The sequence below is a fragment of the Vicugna pacos genome, chromosome 33, assembly GCF_048564905.1.
Source record: "Vicugna pacos chromosome 33, VicPac4, whole genome shotgun sequence".
NCBI classification, from domain to species: Eukaryota; Metazoa; Chordata; class Mammalia; order Artiodactyla; family Camelidae; genus Vicugna; species Vicugna pacos.
The window spans coordinates 9,366,616-9,386,083 of record NC_133019.1 but is presented as its reverse complement, the minus strand read 5'-3'; the positions used below and the strand labels follow the sequence as shown (position 1 = coordinate 9,386,083).

Below are 19,468 nucleotides of genomic sequence, written 5' to 3'. Positions count from 1 at the left end.
TTGGGATCGGGGAGAAAATGTTGTTTCTCTGTCTGAGTCACTGTTACAGTTGCTTTGCTTCGGCATACCAGCGTGCCAGCTAGTGCTAAATGCGGCTGAGTGCTTTCCACTAGTCCCTGCAGACCCTCTGCCCCACTTTGCCCAAGAAGAAGAAGGAAATTCAGGAGAAATAAGCTTTGTTTCCCATAATAATGAAACCTAATATTTATTGAGCTTTTATCTTGATCAGCCTCTGTTTAAAGTCCTTGGCATAAGGACACTGGGAGCCAGTTGTGTAACTTTTCCAAGGTTATTTCTCTCCCGTGTAAACATCCAGTGTGGATGCTTCTGGTCAGCGGACAGTTTCCAAGGTCATCTGACAGGTGGACTCCTTCCGTCCCAGGCTCTGCCATTCTCCCGGTCCTCAGAGTCTTCTCTGTGAAGGAGCCCACGGTGGGGGGGGGGGGCGGGGAGTGCACGGGGAGGATTTGTAGGGGTTGGGCCTGGAAGTGAGTTGTGCATACCCCTCACCAATGTTCCTTTGGACAAAACTGAAGTCATACGGCCCATCTAACTAAAAGAGATGCTGGGAACTGTGTCTAACTGTGTGCCTGGGAGGACAGGGTAGCCAGTTGCCTGAACAGCTAGCCATTTTGCCCTCCCCATATAATTTACTCCCCTCTTGCTGAGGTCCCAATAAAGGTAGGGAAGGGATGAGTGAGCCCAGAAGTGTTTCAGGTTATCTGTCACTGTATGTCTTAGTGCCCTTAATTCCGTAACTTGAGTAATGAGTGTTAAACTTTCCTCTAGATCCTACCACTAGCTAATAGAAAGGACATAATTTATGGGGAGAGGGAATCTTCCTCAAAGGTGTTGGTAATAAATTAGTCTCTGCCCTCCCACTGTTTTTCTTAAGTTCTAATTTTATTAAGCAGTACTGTATTATAAGTAGTCAGACCACTTTTTTTTTTAACACAATCACCACATTGTCCTGTTCTCCATTAGAAGAATTCAGACAGTGTTAGTGGAAGTGAGGATCTAAACACCTTCACATGGGAGTATCATGTGAAAGACTTTTCCGCTTGACTTTGCAACCTTTTGTAATTATAGGACAGAAAGGGAAAATGAAGGTTGCGTTTTGTACCTTTATGGTAGACGTTGGGAAATGGACGGAGGTGGTACAGAACATTTTAAAACTATAAGATAATGCATTTGTGTTGTTTCAAGGCAAAAAACCCCCAAAAACCCAACCCAGAGGCTTTTATTGAGTCATCTTTGCTGCCTTTGACCCTGTCTCCCTGTCTCTGAATGCAGTGAAATCCCAACTTCTCATTGCCCTGTATCATCTTTTTTCTCCCATCTTCAAGAAGTCAGGGACAGATAGATTGAGAATTATGAGTTCAGTTTTTGATACATGATGTTTCCAGGCAGATTGTTTAAATAGGAATGATATCTGGGAGGAAGATGGAAGTAGACAAATCAGAACAGAGATTTGGGATTAACCCAGTGAGAAGAAAAGTTTGTGAGCATGAGATTGCCAAGGGCAGCATGGAAAAAGATCCAAAGAAACTAAAGGGGAAAGAGCTTCCTTACCTTGTTTTTCTAACATCTTCAAACTCAGAACCTTGACTGGCAGTCATATCAGCCTTTACTGCTTTCTGTCATTGTTACGTGTACCCTTTTTTATTCTAGACCTCACCCAGATTCTTTCAAAATAGAGACCACGTGTCCATCATTATTGTGTTAAACCTACGTCCTTACAAAACACTGAAGGCATGGTTGATAAATACTTTGCTGAATGAATTAATGAAATGGTGTCACTCTCTTCAGTGATTAATGAACCCCCACTAGGTGCCAAACACTGCACTGGGTGCAAATATTTAATATGCGGAATCTTAAATGCTGTCTTTCTGGCCAACAACTCATTTCTCATTTATTAATAAATAAATAGCTGCCATTTGCTGAGTGCCTTAGGGGAGGCAGAAGGGGAAGTAAAGGGGAATCAAAGATGGTCCTCACATTAAGAATGGACACAGGGGAGAGGACAGCTCAGTGGTAGAGTGTCTGCCTAGCATGCACAAGATTTTAGATTCAATCTCCAGTACCTCCAGCTAAAAGAAAAAAAAGGGTAGACTTTCTCCCTTTTTTCCCTCACTCAGAGTCATACCTTCCACTGGAAACAAAACCCACCAGTTCCCTGGATTCTGACCATACATGAATCAATAATACAAGCACTGATTAGAGAGTTGAATGAATCTGGTGGAGCTATTATATAACAGTGCTCTAGGTACAAAAAAAAAGGGGGGGGGGGAGATCCTCAAAATTATTGGTTGATTACCCCAAGAAATGACAAGCCAATAAGGATATTAACTTTAGCTGGAGTGTAATTCATCTCAGGAATTATCGACACTCAGAGCTTTAAACAGTTTTGAGTTCTGTCTCTGCCATTTGCTGACTATATGACTTTGATTTCTCCATGTGCAAGTTGATGAAAATACTGCCTACGTAATAAGATTCAGTAAGTTAGAAACACTCAATTCAATGTTAACAGAGCCCATTACTCATGTAAATTGTGCTTAATGCCTCTTCTTTCTTGGTTCAGTGGTTATAGTCATCACATGCAGGGTCAGCCCTCAATAGAAATCAGCTGCAGGGGGAGGAAGGTCTATACACTTTGATCTTAAAATTGGAGGGTAGAAGACGGGAGGTGAACTAGAGACAGAGGGTACCGAGGAAAATCATAAGGACAACTAAAATCAATTATTTACCATAAATTTTCTTTATAAGAGTTGTAAAATATCTAAATTACTTGTTGCTAAATAATTTTAAAATGCATTGCTGTAAGTTGTAAGGCCAGTTTGTAAGATTTTGAGATAAAGTAAAAGAAACTTAACTTCCCTGAGAAGTAAATTTATTAAGAAAGGCAAGAAGGAAGTGTTGTGTGAAACTTACTGTCAAGGTGCTCTACTGTCAAGGCAGTATTTTGGTATGGAAAGAAAAATATTTAAAATAATTATTTTAATCAATATTTTAAATTGAACATTTATTTTATTAAAACACATTTGAAACAGTGCTTCTTAAATCTCTAAGTGCAACTTGGAGATCTTTTTAGTAAAATATAAATACAGTAAAATGTGTATGAAAATAAGAGAAATGACGTTTTCAGTTCTTTGATTAACAAAATCACAAATTTGACTGAATTCTCCTAAATAGTTAACACCATTTGCATATTTGATTAATCACATTCTCTTAAACATTTGATAAGAGATTTAATGTAGCTGATTCATGCCCCTAAAAGGCAGATGTGTACTGGACAGATTTTTCTAAGCGCCTTAACAACTCATGGTTCAACTATACTCACGTGTAAACATACTTAAACACAAAATAGCATAATGATATCAAAAGTTAGTCCCTCCACTTTAAAATATTCATACATAATTTTGTAAATAGACTTTTCTTCACTTTCTGTATCACTTTGTTATGTCTTCCTCTATTTTAAGATTATAGTTTTATTCACAAAGCCATTTACTTTAGATGAAAACTTGCCCCTGTGATATGTGCTACCAAAGAAACAAATAGGAATCTAGAAACTTAGTTCACATTCCTGTATTTGCAGTTAATTGAAGTGACAATTGCCTGCCCCTTCATTTGGATTTTTTTTCTTTTATTCAACTTAATGGAAATACAATTTACATAACAATAAAATGTACCCATTTTAGCGGTACAGTTTAGTGAGCTTTTATAAACGTCTACACTCTATAACCACCACCCCCATAAAGACATAGAACGATTTCTTCACCAGGAAGTTTTAGCTCCCTTTGCAGTCTCTCCCCAGCCCTAGGTAACTACTGATCTGCTTTCTGTCACTGGAGATTTATTTCATGTCAACTGAATCAGACAGTAGGTGCTCGTGTGTTTTTTGTTTCTTTAGCTTGCCACGTTTTGAGATTCATTCATGCTTCTGTAGTTTGCTCGTCTTGATTGCCGAATAGTATTCCATCACAGTCCATCACAATTTGTCTGTCGGTGTCTCTGTTGATGGATATTTGAGTTATATCTAGTGTGAGTTTATGAATAAAACTGCTACAAACACATGCGTACACGTCTCTGGATGGATCTCTATTTCCATTTCTCCTCGCTGAACACTTGTTAGCAGAAATGCCAGGTCCTCTGGTAGGTGTATGTTTAACTTTATAAGCATGTGTCAAACTGTTTTCCCAAGAGGTTGTACAATTTTGCAGCTCTGCTACCAGTAATGAGAATTTCATTTCCTACGTGTCCTCACTAAAACTCAGCATTACCAGTCTTTATTTTTAGCCAGTCTAGTGGGTGTGAAGTAGTGTCTCATTGTGGCTTAATTTGCATTTTTCTAGGACTAATGATGTTAAACACCATTTCTCATGCTTTTTGACTGTTTTATATTTCTTGTGTGAAGTATCTGTTCAAGTCTTTTGACCATTAAAAAAAAGGGTTATTTTTCTTTGTGTTATTGATTTACAAGAATTCTTAATATATTGGCACAAATCCTTTATCAGATGCATGTATATCAGATTTTTATTCCCATCTGTGACTGGCCTTTTCATTTCCCTAATTGTGTTTTTGCTGAGGAAAATTACTTAGTTTTGTTTAAGACCAACTTCTCAGTTTTTGTCTTTCACAGTATTACATTTTATGTTGTATCTAAGAAATACTAAAAAAAAAAAAAAAAATCTTTGCCTATCCCAAAGCAAGCCTGGAATTTTGGTGGGGGGAAGGGGTGTGTGTGTGTGATAGTTTTTAATATAAATTCAAATTTTCAATAGGTAATAAGCTTTTCTTTCTTCTTTTCTCAATTTTGATACACTGTTTTTCAAGAAATGTGTTCATTTCATTTATCAAATTTGGTGCCATCAAAGTTGTCTGGGACATTCCACTGTTACCTATGGGATCCGTAATGATGGTTCCGTCTTAATTCCTGAGACTGACAATTTGTGTTTTCGTCTTTTTCTTGATCAGTATTGCTGAGAGAATAGCGGTTTTATTGATTTTCTTTTTTAAAGAACCAACTTTTGTCTTTGTTGATTTTTCTCTATTGCTTGTCTTCAATTTCATCAATTTCTGCCTCTGTATCTATTTCCTTTTATTATTTTGGGTTTAAGCTTATCTTTTCTTCCCCTGTAACTTAAGATAGAACCTCAGATCACTGATTTATTTTTTTCCTTTTATAAATATAAACTTTAAAGTTATTTATTTATTTATTTATTTATTTATTTATTTATTTATTTATTTATTTATTTTTGTAGGGGAGGTGATTCGACTTATTTTTAATTATTATTTTATTTATTTTTTATTGGAGGTACCGGGGATTGAACCCAGGACCTCGCGCATGCTAAGCACGTACTTTACCACTGAATACGCTCCCCCTGAACATAAACATTTAAAGCACAAAATTCCCTCTGACGCCCGCTGTGACCGTATCCCACAAACTTTGATATGTTGTGTTTTCATATATTTCCCAGTTCAAAGTATTTTCTATCTTCAGCGACAGTCTTCCCTGCCCAGTGGTGTGGCGGGCTGCTGCCGTGTCCACGTAGCTGAGCCAGAACTGCGCCTCCCAGAATCACTTTCCGGCCTGGTTCTGGGTTAGCTCAGCCCCACACGTCACGCTGTGTGAGACAGAGATGATGGAAGTGGCGCGGCGCCACCCTCCTTTTTATTTGGGGGGAGACGGGGCCGTCCGCGAATCACCGTCGCCGCTCGCTCACGTTGTGACGTCCCCGCTGGCTCGCCTGCTCGGCCTGGGGCAGCACCCGGGCCCGTAGCAGCTACAGCTCCTCTCTGGTCCCCGTCAGCTTCTCCAGATCCTAGACCTGGTGAGTATTCAAGTCCACGGGGAAGGGCTCCCGCCCCGGATGCCCTTCATCTCAGAGTCGTGGTGCGAGAATGAGAGGTACCAAGCCACCATCGTTTAAGTCCCAGCACAACCTCACAAGTTCTAGGCTGTCCTTGCCCCACCGCCCCCGCCCCACCCCCCGCCCGCCTGCTTCATCTTTCCTTCCTGACTTCCTGCTCTGCAGACTTCGGATCCCAACACCAGACACAGAAACAATCGCCTCGTGTAGACTGTGTAACTGGCTTTCATAGTTGCCTGTGGGAAGTCAGATCCTTGCCTTCGGATGGAACACTGGTAAAGAACTAGGCAATGAAAGTGGTTCCAGAGGTCAGAACCTTAAGAAAGAGCTCTCTGAATGGGCCCTGTGTTATCTGCAGTTGTTTTCGGTCTAAAGTCGTTAATGACCCTATGCACCACTATGCCTGAAATAAGCTACAAGGATACGTTGTACAGCTCAGGGAATACAGCCAACATTTTATAATTTTAGATGGAGTACAATCTATAAAATTTTGAATCCCTATGTTGTACACCTGAAACTAATATAATATTGTCAATCAACTATACTTCAGTTTAAAAAAATTAAAAGGGGGATATTAGAAGTTCATATACACAGCAAAACAGTTACTTAAATAATCACCTATAGATACCTATAATTAAGGAAGGCTTTGGAGAGCCAAGTATTTGCTGCATAGGATGTTTTGGTGGAAACTATGGGGTAAATGGGGTTGGTTGATTGCTCCTAAGTGTGCTGAGGAACTTGGGTAAAAAAAAAAAATGATAGGTTCATGACTTTAAATTCCCACTTAACTCACAAACTTCTATGGTTGCCCTAAAATAAATCCTACCTCTTCCAGTTGTAAGGCCAAGATTTCTGAAATCCATCCCAAGGTTTAACCGTGCACACAGTGAAAGGAATGTCCAACCTTTCTGAGTTTTGTACGTTAACGTTATGGCATTGATGGGGAAGGAGTGCGATTCTGAAAATGGATAGAGGGGTATTAAAAGGGTTCTGTGCCCCAATTCCAATGTGTATGTGGAGGAGGGGAGGTTTCCCCACACCAACAAGCAATTGTTGGACACCAGCTGGATGCCCTACAATTTATCTCAATTCTAACACTATCGGAGACAGAATCACATTCCACTGGCTTGTCCCACGAGACTGCCCTCCACTTCAAGTGCCAATCACAAGTTCAGCTTGTTACCTGGACTTCTGAGCGACAGGCTCCGTCCGAGGTTCCCAAGATCTGCTCCTTGGGTTTGATTGGCTGGAGCAGCTCCTACAACTTAGGATACTGATTTACCCACTAGGTTACCAGTTTATTAGAAAGGATATTAAAGGATATGAATCAACAGCCAGATGAAGAGATACATAGGGTGAGGTCCTGAACAAGGAACTTCTGTCCTGGCGGTTAGGGCCCATCATGGTGGCACATGGAAGTGTACTGGTTCCCCAACCTGGAAGCTCTTCAAACCCTCTCCTTTTGGGTTTCTATGGAGGCTTCATGACATAGGCATTAAGTCATTGGTTGATTAAGTCATTGGCCACTGGCGATTGAGTCAACCTTCAGCCCCTCTCCCCTCCCAGGAATTCAGGGAATAGGACTGAAAGTTCCATCCTTCTAATTACACGGTTGGTTCTTCTGGCAACCAGCCCCCATCCTTAGATTCATCCAAAAGTCACTTCATTAACATCACAAAAGACACCTTTATCCCTCTCAGCACTTAAGTTCCAAGAGTTTTGGGAGCTGTGTGCCAGAAATGGGGATGAAGACCAGACACACTTCTTACTGTAAAGCACAGTATCACAGGAATATAGGAAGACTTCAGTGAAACTGGGTACCTCCAACCCGTAAATCCTGCTGAGTCTCCTTTGCCAGTAGAAGAGAAGATTTTGCAGTAGGCAAAGTGCATTGGGGCAGCACTGTTCAGCAGAAAGAGATATGGCATACAAAAATCTGGGTTCAAACACTGGTTCTGAGCTTATGTTCCTTCTATAATGGAGGGATTAAACATCTCCAGTGTTAGAAGCAGCTCCCGTTACTGAGTACCTACCTTGTGCCCCTTATGTGCATCATCCCGTTCAACATCTGCCAGCTTAGCACCAGTCCTGGATGTCCCAGGTCAGGCAGCCAGCTGGATAGGGACATGACCCACCTACCAGTAGGCCAGTTGCTGAGAACCCCCTGAGCCCTTCGCCACCCTGGGACCCAGCCCAGCCCACCATGGGGCCCAGGACCCAGCCCCAACCACCAGTGGGAGGACACCAGTCCCAAAAGCCCATGGGCCACAGCCATCCCACAGCAGGCCGACACTAACACTGGGACCGCCAAGGCTCCGCAGCTGGCTTTGTCAGGACCCAGTGCACTTATCAGCGGGCTGGCACCTGCCCCAGGACTCCCCGAGCCCCAGCCCCACCCACCAGCAGCCAGAGACCCTGGGACCTGGTTCCACCCACCCACCAGTGGGCCAGCATTAACCCTGGGTCTCCCTCGGCCCCAGTGGGTAGACACCAGCTCCAGGTCCCCTGTCCAGCATCCAGAGACCCCAAGACCCAGCTCCAACCATCAGTAGACAAGCACTAGCCTCGGGACCTAGCCTCACCCACAAGCGAGAGTCCAAAGAGATAGAGCAACAGAGGAGAGTGAGAAAAGATGGAGGGGAGAAAAGCCTTGTGCTCGGTGGGCTCCTTCATGGCTAGAGAGCTGGTCTCCGCCAGATCCTGCAGGCAGCATCAGCCACCGCCTAAGGGGCTACTGGAATTTACACAGAGTGGGAGAAACACCCTGCCACCCTCCCGAGAGCATGCCCTCTGAGCCCTGTCTCCTTAATTAAACGCCCCACACTGGGTCGCCGGAGAGATGATACAGGAAAAAACAAACGTGGGGCATGAGGGGGGCCATGTCCCAGGTCTCTGTTGAGTCCCTGGGATGCACCCCGCCAAGTGTGGGTCCTTGGCTTCGCTCAGGAAAGAATTCAAGAGCGAGCCACAGTTGAGTAAAGGTAGATTTATTCAGAGAGATACACACTCCATAGACAGAGTTCAGGCGAGGGTGTAAGAGAGGCCGATTGTGTTCTTCCCAGTGGGTTTTTCCTCCCGTTTTGTTTTGTTTTGTTGTTTTTCCCGGCTGAGGCTGTGTAGTTTCCGGGACCTGCCTGTAGGTGGCGCAGTTATACTTTGCCGCAGGTAACGCAGCAGGAAAAGCAGGCGCACCCACGCTTCATGTCTAGACGGAGGACGTGCGTGGAATTATAAAATCTCCAGACAAGAGGGCTCTGGAAAGGTCATCTACTACCTTCCTTGTCCTTAGAACATGTTGCTCCTCAACCAGCCTGGCGATGGTGCACTCTCCCTGCTGTGTTCCTTTTAATTGCATTTAAGGCTGCTCTGTTCCATTCCCAGCCAAGTATTTTTAGGATCCACAGCAACAAAAATACACCAAACAACAGCCCCCAGGTAAAATCCACCGTGTGCCTGTGCACACATCCGTTCCCCGTGGGACGACTCAACACTCTCCGTGCTGCGGGGATCTGGGTGGTTCTCTACACTCTGATGGTTTAGTAAATGTCACCTTTGGATTCTCATGAAACATTTTGTTTGTCTTCGGTTGAGATTTCCCAGTATTTTGGGTTCCTGACGTAGAAGGGGAAAATGTCAAGCAAATATATTTACAAAATGGCAGGACTATAAATCAGTAGGGCAAGATCTGGACAGACTGAACATCCCCACCGACTGCAGGAAATGATTTTTTTTTTTAATTATATGAAACCAGCATGCTCCTGAAAGTTTTTCTATGAAGGTTAAGGTCTGCATATCTAATCCTGTTTTTCCATTAGAAATCACAGTGTTTCCCTCTCCTTTGGAAAAACCTAGGCAAGAGACCGTTTCCAAAAGGAGGGACCTGTCAGTGGTGACAGGTATTGCCCAGGAGCCAAGTAAGGACTGAGGCGCACTGGATACAGGGAGGTGGTAGGTGAGCTGGTTACAGCCAGTTTCGGGAGGATGCTGGAAGTGGGAGCTAGACTAGAGCAGGTACAAAATAAATGTTTGGTGAGGAGATAGACTTCAGGAAGTAAAGCCCCAAATGTGGGGAAAGGATGGAGATGGTTGTGGATGGTGGGGGACTGGGTCAAGGTGTGAGTCTTAAAAACATGAGTAATTTGGAAGCTATTTAGGTACTAAAGGAAGTGACAGATTGAGTGGATGGAATTAAAGGAAGTCCAGATGGACGTTATTGAGAGGGCTGGAGGGGCTGAGACTTGGAGGACAAGGTGAGCAGCAGCTTCAGAGGGAAGGAGGGGGGACCCTCTGCAGTCACAGGGGGAAAGGAGGGGAGAATGAGCATCGACCCAGGTACGTTTGTGGTTTAGTGGCAAGAATTTGAGAGTGTCTGGTGACTCACATTTTCTCTTGGAGGGAGAAAAGGAACTGAGGTACTTTTATTTTTTGACATCCCCGTTGCAAAAGTTTAAATTCCTAGAGGAAGAGGACGTTTTAAAAAAGTACTCTTAAAGTTGAGAGACAGAGACAGGGAGAGAATTCTTAAAAAACCAACCTAGTATTATTTATTTAATACTGTATTTGAAAAAAACAAATTTAGACAAATGTAACTCACGATCAAGACAGTCTGAAAGTAAGAAACACTGTGAAATTCTGCTTTTAACAGCTGATGGTGAGTGCACTAAAGATATTAATTCAAACTAAAATTGTGTATCTTGCTCTAATAAACATTTTATGATCAAACCTAATGGTCAGATGAATTCAAGCAGTTCGCCTTACACACCTGGATTTAATGTTTCTTCTCTGAGCAGTTGAATGAATACATAATCACCAACTGCAGTAGGATTGTATTAAAATCAGCTGGCTTAATAAACTTCATAGAACTGGATGCTAATTAACACAATGACCTGAACTTAATTAGATGCTTGTATAAAATGCTGGCCATCAGCAAGCGCCTTCTTTAATATCCACTTCAATATCACTAAAACGCACTTTAAGTGCATACTGAATAGCTCAGCGTGGTCCAAGAAGAATATACACAAATAGAGAGGCAGTGAAGTTTGAAGAAATTAGAATACATGAATCATAGTTTTATTCATACGGCGCCCACCCCAGGGGAGGGGGAGAAGCCAGAGGGAGGCAATGCAAATTTGTGGCTTCTTTGTCTCATCATCAGGCAGAATCCAGTGTTCCAAACCCTGAAGAGCTAATCCTTCCAACGGAAGTTGAGATCTTTTTTGTGGCATCATTTTTGAGAGGAGGAAGCACTCGTCCTCCAGAAAGGACCCAGAGAGCGTCAGGAGGGCTTCTCAACAGCAGGGACCAGCGTTCCCTTTGTCATAACTCGACCTACAATTTTCTCTAGTTTCAATCCAGGTACATAGAAAAATTCTCCAAGTAATCATCATGATACGCCTTCAGTTCTGAGCTCCACGGGCCTCTTCTCCGCAAAAGGTAACCTCGTATTAATTGTCTTCTACAACCAGGTTGGAGGGTTAGCTTGAAACCCAGTTGCACAAGAGCACGGACGCTCCCTGCCCCAGCCTGAATACGTTACAAAGACGCAGATTTGGTGCAGCTGTACCGGAAGCCGTACTCCCCTGGGTCCTACTCCAGGGAAAAGTGCCAGGAACTACTGACGTCAGCCCCAGGTCCCTTTGTCACATTGGAGAGAGTTGTGCACAGTGGCAGAGGAGAAACAAAGATTCACTCTTTTTCTGAGAGTCACCACCCCGGTTCCTCCAGAATCTTGCAGCGACTTGTAGGTACCTTGAATCCCAAGACCAACATTGACCATGACTAAGACATGTGGCCTTGGGCATCCTTCTCACCCCTCCTGGCTCCGTCTCAGGCCAGGACCCAATGGTGTTGAAGGGGCCAGGGCTGACCACCGAGGAAGCCCTGCTCATATGCTTCTTTCTTCCATCCCTCTCTCTCTCGTTAAAATCTGGTGAACTACATGCATCTTCTTGAATGGCTTTCCAATCTGCCTACCCGTTACCTCATTCTCCTGTCCCCTGTGTATTTAATCACTCAGAAATGTCAGGCTTGCCCTTGCTTGGGGCATCGTAGGAATTTTTTTGTATGTTGTGATGACGTGTTCCAAGGAAGGGATACCGAGCCACTCTTTTTCTTTTCTTGTTTCTTGGGTGCTTATTCCTGGTTCTGTGTAGTGGAGGCTCATGCTATTCACAATTGGACTGTTTAATTGAGGCAGGATTGAGTATGGGAGTTTTGGCATTGGACAGGCCTGGCTTTGGATCATACGTCTTGTCACTTGCTAAGTTTGGAGCCTGGGGAAACTTGTTTAACTTCTATGGGTCTCATTTTCATCATTAGTAAAATGAGACTTTTTACCGCAAGTACCTCTGTGGTATTATCACTGTACCTGCCAGACAGTGGGTTTCAATCTGGCTGTTATTAAGAACCTGAGATTTGAACTTTACCACTCACAGTTTTGTAAGGAAAGGAAAGGGACTGTGATTTTTTCGGTCCCCATGCTGGATAAGATACTGCTTTTATAGATATTAAGGGCCCAGGGTGAGGGCATTTTTGTTTCTCTTGTAAAAGGTAAGAAGTACCCTGTCCCCAGCTACTCAGATGGAGATGAGCCTTGAATCAAACTGTGTGAACCTGAATAATCCATCATGACCATCTTATTCTGGGTCTTGAATAACCCAAGGACCGTAAGGCACCCATCTTCAGCTAAATAAGCTGCATGAATTCGCTACAAATCTAAGAACCCAGCCAAGAAAGGACTCAGGCTTTGGTTTATTTCCCATGCGTGTGTGATGGATGAAAAAGAGACAGTAAACTTTCACTCCTCTCACTTAACCAGTGTTTACGGGGCTCCTAGGTCCTAGGTGAGCATCACTGTGCTCGATGCTAGTGCCGGGATGAGAAATGAGACGAGAAGTTCCCTGTCCTCCTGCCCTTTTGGACCTTCGAGTCCTAGGGAGGTCCCGCTGACAAGAAAGCAAACAAATGACAGAAAGCGAATGTGCATCACGGAACCACCTGCACACAGCGCGCTGGATTCCGAGGCGGACCTGCTCAGACAGCGCGGTGGGCCAAACCTTGTGGAGGGGCCAAATGTAATCCTGAGCTTATAAAGATAAGACGTCAACAAGCAGGGGAATGGGGAGAGGAGAAACTGTCGTCTAAAGTGGAAACTACAAGGGGAAGGGTCCGAGCTTGGGAACCCGGGTGCGGCTTTAGTAGCTGAAGGAACAAGTGGCCCACGGAGTCGGGAGCACCGCGTGGCAGTGGGCCTGGCACCTTCTAAGAAATGTGATTCTGTTCCTCCTGTCGCCTCCCTGAGTCCTTCAGGAACCCACTCAGAACTGCTCTCTGAAAGCACCTACCTCCATAGTCCACGAGTTGAAAATGGGTATGTTATTAAAGCAAGTTGAAAGTTGCAATAAAGCGTCAAGACTTATGGGAAGACGTTTCAGGCTCGGGGACCTGAATTGGTGATTGGAATTGCAGTGTTATTTTTCAATGGTCTGTCACCACCTTTTAGTATAAAAAACAAGCGACCACGCCTCCGATCTCTGTGTGTGTCGGGAACCGTCCGGACAGGCAGCGAGAGGCACCTGTAACACGTAGCAAGCTTTCTCTTTTATAATGAATTGCAGTAGGTCGTCTCCCACACCTTCTCTTGTTCAGTTTTCTTTAATGGTTCTGAAAATAATCATTACACCTGTTTTTACAATTAAAAAAAATGCGAGTTAAAGGAAAGTGTTTCCAGAGCACGTTGACAAGACTATTAATGCCATTATCAGGCTAATCAAGCTACGGTTGGGTCAGTTTGACCTGCTGTGGCTTTTTTTGCAGATGAAAAGCACGCCCCTCCCACCCTGTCTCCCCTCACACCTCTGGAGGGATGTGTTCACACAAACCACAGAAAGTTGAGTGGCATTGCCCCAGAGTCCCACACCTGCCTGGCCACCGCTCCCTGCCCAGCTCCACTGCCCTGGGGAGGGGAGGTCGGCTGCGCTCCGGCCTGAGCGGTGACACCACGCCGAGCAGTGAGGGCAGCGAGGAAGGGCTCCTCCGTCATGCCTCCCGCCCAGTTCTCCTTTCTCTTTAGCTGAGTGAACTTCAACCACTCACGCGGACTCCAAAACACCATACTGATGACGATTAGGATGGTCCATTGGATGAGGGGAGATGGCCTCTATCCTGATGCACAATGCGTAGTAACAGGGGCATGGATCCCTGTGGAAGCATCATTTAACTGAGGGAAAACATTTTTTTTTTTTTACAAACTTCAGGCTATAAGATTGAGATTTAAGCTAAAGTATTTGAATGATTGATTACTGGGTCAAACTGGGATATTATTGGCACCACTCAGTACTTCTGAGACTCAATAAAACAATGTCGGTAGCAGTTACTACAATAAAATAAAATGAAATAAATATCCCCCCCTCAGAAAAAGCACCTCACCGCAGGGAGGGCATAGCTCAGTGTAAAGCGCGTGCTTAGCATGCATGAGGTCCTGGGTTCAATCCCCAGTACCTCCATTAAAAATAAATAAGTAAACCTAATTACCCCCCAAAATAAAGTAGTTGCTTAGTAAACGTTAAAAGGAAAAAGAAGTACTTCACTGACTTTCACAGCAAGTAATAGATTCTTTGAGAGGACTGAGAGGAAAGCATTTAATCACCTTCCTTCATGGGTCTTGAAAGCGTAGCACTAAATCATAGTCATGATAATGAAAGCAAGTACCTCCTCCACTATTTACTATTAAATGAGCTCACACATGGGAAGTGCTTCTTGATGCCTGACATCTATTAAAAGGGCAGTAGATATTAAATATGAGCTATTACCATTACTGTCATTATCATGGATTAAGTACATACTAAGTTTCAGGGAACTGGGCAGAATCCTTTCCTCACCGAGTCTCATTTAATGGTTGCAAGACCTCCACGGGGTGGAAGATATTTTACACCTATTTTACAGATGAGGAAAACAAAGGTGGCGAGAAGTCAAACGCCCCAATTCATACAGCTGATGCAGTTTGGAGCTGGGATTCATACTCAGTCCTCATGGGCTGCATTGTCTAAATTGACTACATTTATGGTCAGATGGGAATGATTCAGGGGCAGTCTTCAAAAAAGGTTTGCGGGAATCATCGAGCTGAAAGATTTTCTTCGATCTGAAAATTCTACAATGAAAACAGATAGTTTATTAAACACGAACTGCATCTGGGTCAGGGGGGAGGAATAGAAGAAAGGAAGAAGAAACTTTTATTGGGTGTATATTTGTACATTTATATTTATTGAATATATATATTTATTATTTACATGCACATATACCTTATAAAGTCCTTAAGACTTTGTATCATCTATTTTTTATAGAGTCACCCAATTCATTAGTGGTCAATTCAAAATTCAAATCCAGGTTGGTCTGGCCTCGGAGGGGCCAGGACTGCAGGGTCCTACATCTGAGCTCCAGTTCCATAACTCTCATGCACTGCAAGTGCTTCAATGATAATCTTATATTTTCCACTAAGACCCTGAAATGTCTTATCAAAGGAGGTCAGGGAAGTAGCATCCTTAGAGCTAGTGAGAGAAGAAGCTAGACAGTTGCATTTGGGGGCTGGTGTTTCAATACAGAGCTCCACAGAGGTGTGAAGATGAATGAGCTGACCTCTTCGGTCGTCTCCAGCCCCTGAGCTCCAGGATTTATTTGCCAATGAAAATGTCAGGCTTTTTCTTCCATAAAATGATGTATGATGGTCTGAGTGCACTCCCTACTCCCACCCCTACCTCCTCATACCTGATTAAAAAGCAAAGATTAAATCAGCAGAAGCAATGAGAAGGAAGTGATGCAGTTTTCCTGAGACAAGGCAACAGGAGGAGTAGAGGGAGTAAAAAAGAGAACATAGTGGTCTGGGAGGGACCAGTGATCCAGGCGTAGAGTAGGAGGATGGGACAAAGGACAGATGCAGTTGAGTTATGAGGACCATCACCTTGCATGAAGTGTAAACCTCATCTCTACTTTTAAAAGAATATACTCGAGTTAAACAAACTAAATTCGTGCGTATGAAACAATCGGAGGATCACCTGTTTTTAACCAGGAGAGAAGAGGTCAGCCTTGAATCAGCAATCATTCATTCAACAAATATTCATTGCCTCCTTATGCCAGACACCATTCTGGGTACGAGGGATACAGAAGTGAGCTGAGCGGTTCTAATTCACTGCCCTGCTGGGGGAGACAGAAAATAAACAAGATCAGCAAGTAAAACACGTGATATTCTAGTCAGCGCTGAATGCTAAGTAAACATTAGAGCTGGGAGATGGATGGGAATTACCTGGCAGGAGTAGGAATTTGTAGCGTTTGGTCAGGTGGCCAGGGCTGATGCCCACTGAGGGGGACACACCTGAGTAAGAGAGGAGAGGGAGGGAAGAAGAGGGGGGTGATGAAATCCAGGGAGGAGGATTCCAGGTAAGGGAATGGCGGTGCAAGGTCCTGGGGTGGGAGAGGACCTGACACCTGGGAGACTGTGAGGAAACTGACGTAGCTGCGTAGCAGGTGGAGTCAAAGAGTTCACAGAGGCCAGATCGCGTAGAGCATGAAAGGATTTGAAAAAATCTGGGCTTTCACAGGGATTGAGATGGGAGCCACTGGAGGCTGCTGAGCAGAGGAGGGGCTTCAGGTGACCTACACTGTCACGGGATCGCTCTGGCACGATGCTGGGAACGGGCTGCACCCTGGAAGGGCAAAGCAGGGAGACCAGGTAGGAGGCATTGCAGTGATCCAGGTAAGAGACGATGCTGGCCTGGACCAGCAGTAGCCGTAGCGGAGGGGGCAAGCAGTCAGTGTCTGGATATTCAAATACTAGACCTTTAAAGGTGAAAAGGAAGACAAGTCTCAGTGGAAGGAAGGCAAGTCCTTGCTCATCACCTGCCTCTCAGTCCTTCTGCTGCATCTTGGCATCTCAGCAGAAGGATGATGAGGCTGTGTTCAGACTAACTGTGTGATAGACTAACTCATGCTGTTAGTTGGTCTCCACTAGAGATGTGCCAGACAGCTGCAGGGGACAGGGGACAGACCCTTACCTGCACCAAGGGCTGTGCTGGGCACTTTGTGTGGAGATGCAAAGAAATATAACACACAGTTCTTGGCTTCAAGGTGCTCTTAGTCTAGTGAGTGAGACAGGTGTGTAGGCAATAACTTCAGCGGGATGGAATAAAGAAAGAGCCCAGGATACAGTGAGGAGCACAAAATAGGGTATTTGGCTCCACCAGCAGGAAAGCAGGTGGTTGGGGAGCTTTGAAAGATGTGGGAGTTGGCCAGGAGACAACCCCAGGGAGGACGTTTTAGGCAGAAGGGCAGCAGGTACAGAAGCATGGAGCTGTGACCTAGTACAGCGTCTGCGTGGATCTCTGTAGAACGTGCTGATTAGCCCGGTAGAGCCAGTATACACCTTGATGTCAACATCATGCCAGTGAGCCAGCTGGTTGCCCTGTGCTTAGGAACACAAATAGAGAAAAAAAGATTCACCCTCACTCCTAGAAAAGTCCACCCAGGGTATATATTTTAATCCTGACTTGGTTCATCAGTGTCTTTATTTAGTTTTGGGGGAGGGGGTGGTAATTAGTTTTTTTATTTATTTCTTTATTTTTAGAGGAGGTACTGGGGACTGAACTCAGGAACTTATGCATGCTAAGCATACACTACCACTTAAGCTATACTCTCCCCCCCATAATGTCTTTAAATATCAAATCATATCTATGTAAAGCCTGGAGACCATTATTCTAGTATGACGTCCTGCCTTTATGACTTGTCCAACCTTGAGTAAGTCCCTATTTCTGTGAGTCTCACTTCATCTCTGCAGAATAGGAAAAGAATAACATATGCCTCACAGTGCTGCTATGAAAACAAATGAGATCTGTCTGCAAAAACATTTCCTAAAATGTAGAGAGCTATTCAGATATGAGTTATTGTTTTAGAACTGAGCAACTGAAAAATACCACTACCTGCTGAGGACCTCTGCTCCTTCCTGCCCTCCTCACCACCAGGAGTATTTCACAGTCCTCGCTCTTTCCATTTTCACCCAGTCTGCAGGATCCTCGGGTCCTCCCTTCTCCAACGAGGCCAGCGCCAGGGTAGATCACCATTTCCTTAACTAGCGTCTCTTTTCGCATTCTGCCTGGTGCTCGTGCCAAACCTTCAGTCCCTTCTCAGCCCCCAACACTTTCTTAGCATATGACCTGGCCTCCTGTATCATCGAGAAAACTGACGCATGAACTTCTGCTTCCTCCCCCTCCCCCAGCCTCCACCCAAACCAACACCAGCAACAAAACCACACTTACCTCATTTAGAAACACCCTTCACTCTTTTTCAGAGTTTCAGGGAAGAAGGCATGTTTTCTCCCGTTCAAGACCATCCCCACCCCCTCTGCACACACACCCCCGCTCCTCCTAAGCCCCCACCTCAGCTCTCTGTTCACTGTCTTCTTTGCCCTTGGGGCTCCTCCTCCATCCATAATCCCCTTTCTTCTATAAATTCACTCTTGCTTTCTAGTAGCTCATTGCCCTCAGCCTATAAATACAAATACATCAAGATATACCTTTCAAGGAGCAAGTCTCTCTTGACCTCCCCTTGACTTCTCAACCAAGCATCTTAAAAATAGCCCCGATAATTGGGGTCTTCACTTGCCCACTCCTCAACCCACTGCCACCTGGCTTCTGACCAGACCACTCAACTCAAACTGCTTTCAAAAACATCACCTCCAAATTGCCAAAGACCCTATAGACAGTGGCTGGGTCTGCTTGGATCTTTCAACTGTATTTGACACCATTTCTCATTCAATTCTTACTGAAGTTCTCTACTTCTTTCATATCTCTCATGAGTTTCAACCTGTGTCTCTAGTCACTGCTTGAAGGAGGTAGAATCTGACCTCAGTCTTGGAGGATGAATATGCCTTAGGCAGGTGGAAAATGGAGGATGGCTTCCAAACCCAAATCTCCAATACTGACATCACTGCCAGACTGAGACTCATACCCAGAGTCTGCCGGGCATCTCACCTGGAGATCTCAGGCATGCAGATCAACTTAGCCCAAACTAAATGCATCATTGCCTCACTTGCCCCACATGGGCTCCTTTCCCTGTGTTTCCTTTCTCAGTAACTGACATTACAATCCACTCAGCTGCTAAAATCAGAAAACTGGATCCCATCCCAGCTTATTCTCTCTAATTTATCCCACCACAGCTGGCTGATTATTACGTCTTATTTATGTGGTCTCCCAGCCCTTTGCTGGATCAGGCTTCATTTCCTCTACACTTTCTCCCCTGAAATAGCTCAGGACTCCCCTTCCCTGTTACACACAACTGTAGTCTCTTCTAGTTCGGTCTCCCTGCCTTTAATTTTGTTTCCACCATCCTCCCCGAAATCCATGCTCTACACTGTTGCCAGAGGGACTCACTGCTCCTCTAGAATCTGTTGAACTTCATCTCCTGCCCTCCCTACCTCACACCTTACATTCCCCTTATGTGGGTTCTAGAAGACCCACTATATATACTGCAACTCTTTCCTGGTGGAGTTCTGAACCAATTAAGTAATATGACAAGGAGGCTGTGTGCAAAACACCAACACACCGTCTCTGACA

General features: G+C 44.4%; 1 long non-coding RNA gene across 1 annotated transcript; it reads left to right on the top strand.

The window, feature by feature from the left end:
- Positions 1 to 5,742: 5,742 nt before the first annotated feature.
- Positions 5,743 to 13,392, top strand: LOC140691147 (uncharacterized). Its single transcript, XR_012066652.1, has 3 exons — positions 5,743 to 5,831; positions 11,026 to 11,303; positions 12,706 to 13,392. It is a non-coding gene; the product is annotated as an uncharacterized lncRNA (long non-coding RNA).
- Positions 13,393 to 19,468: the final 6,076 nt, after the last annotated feature.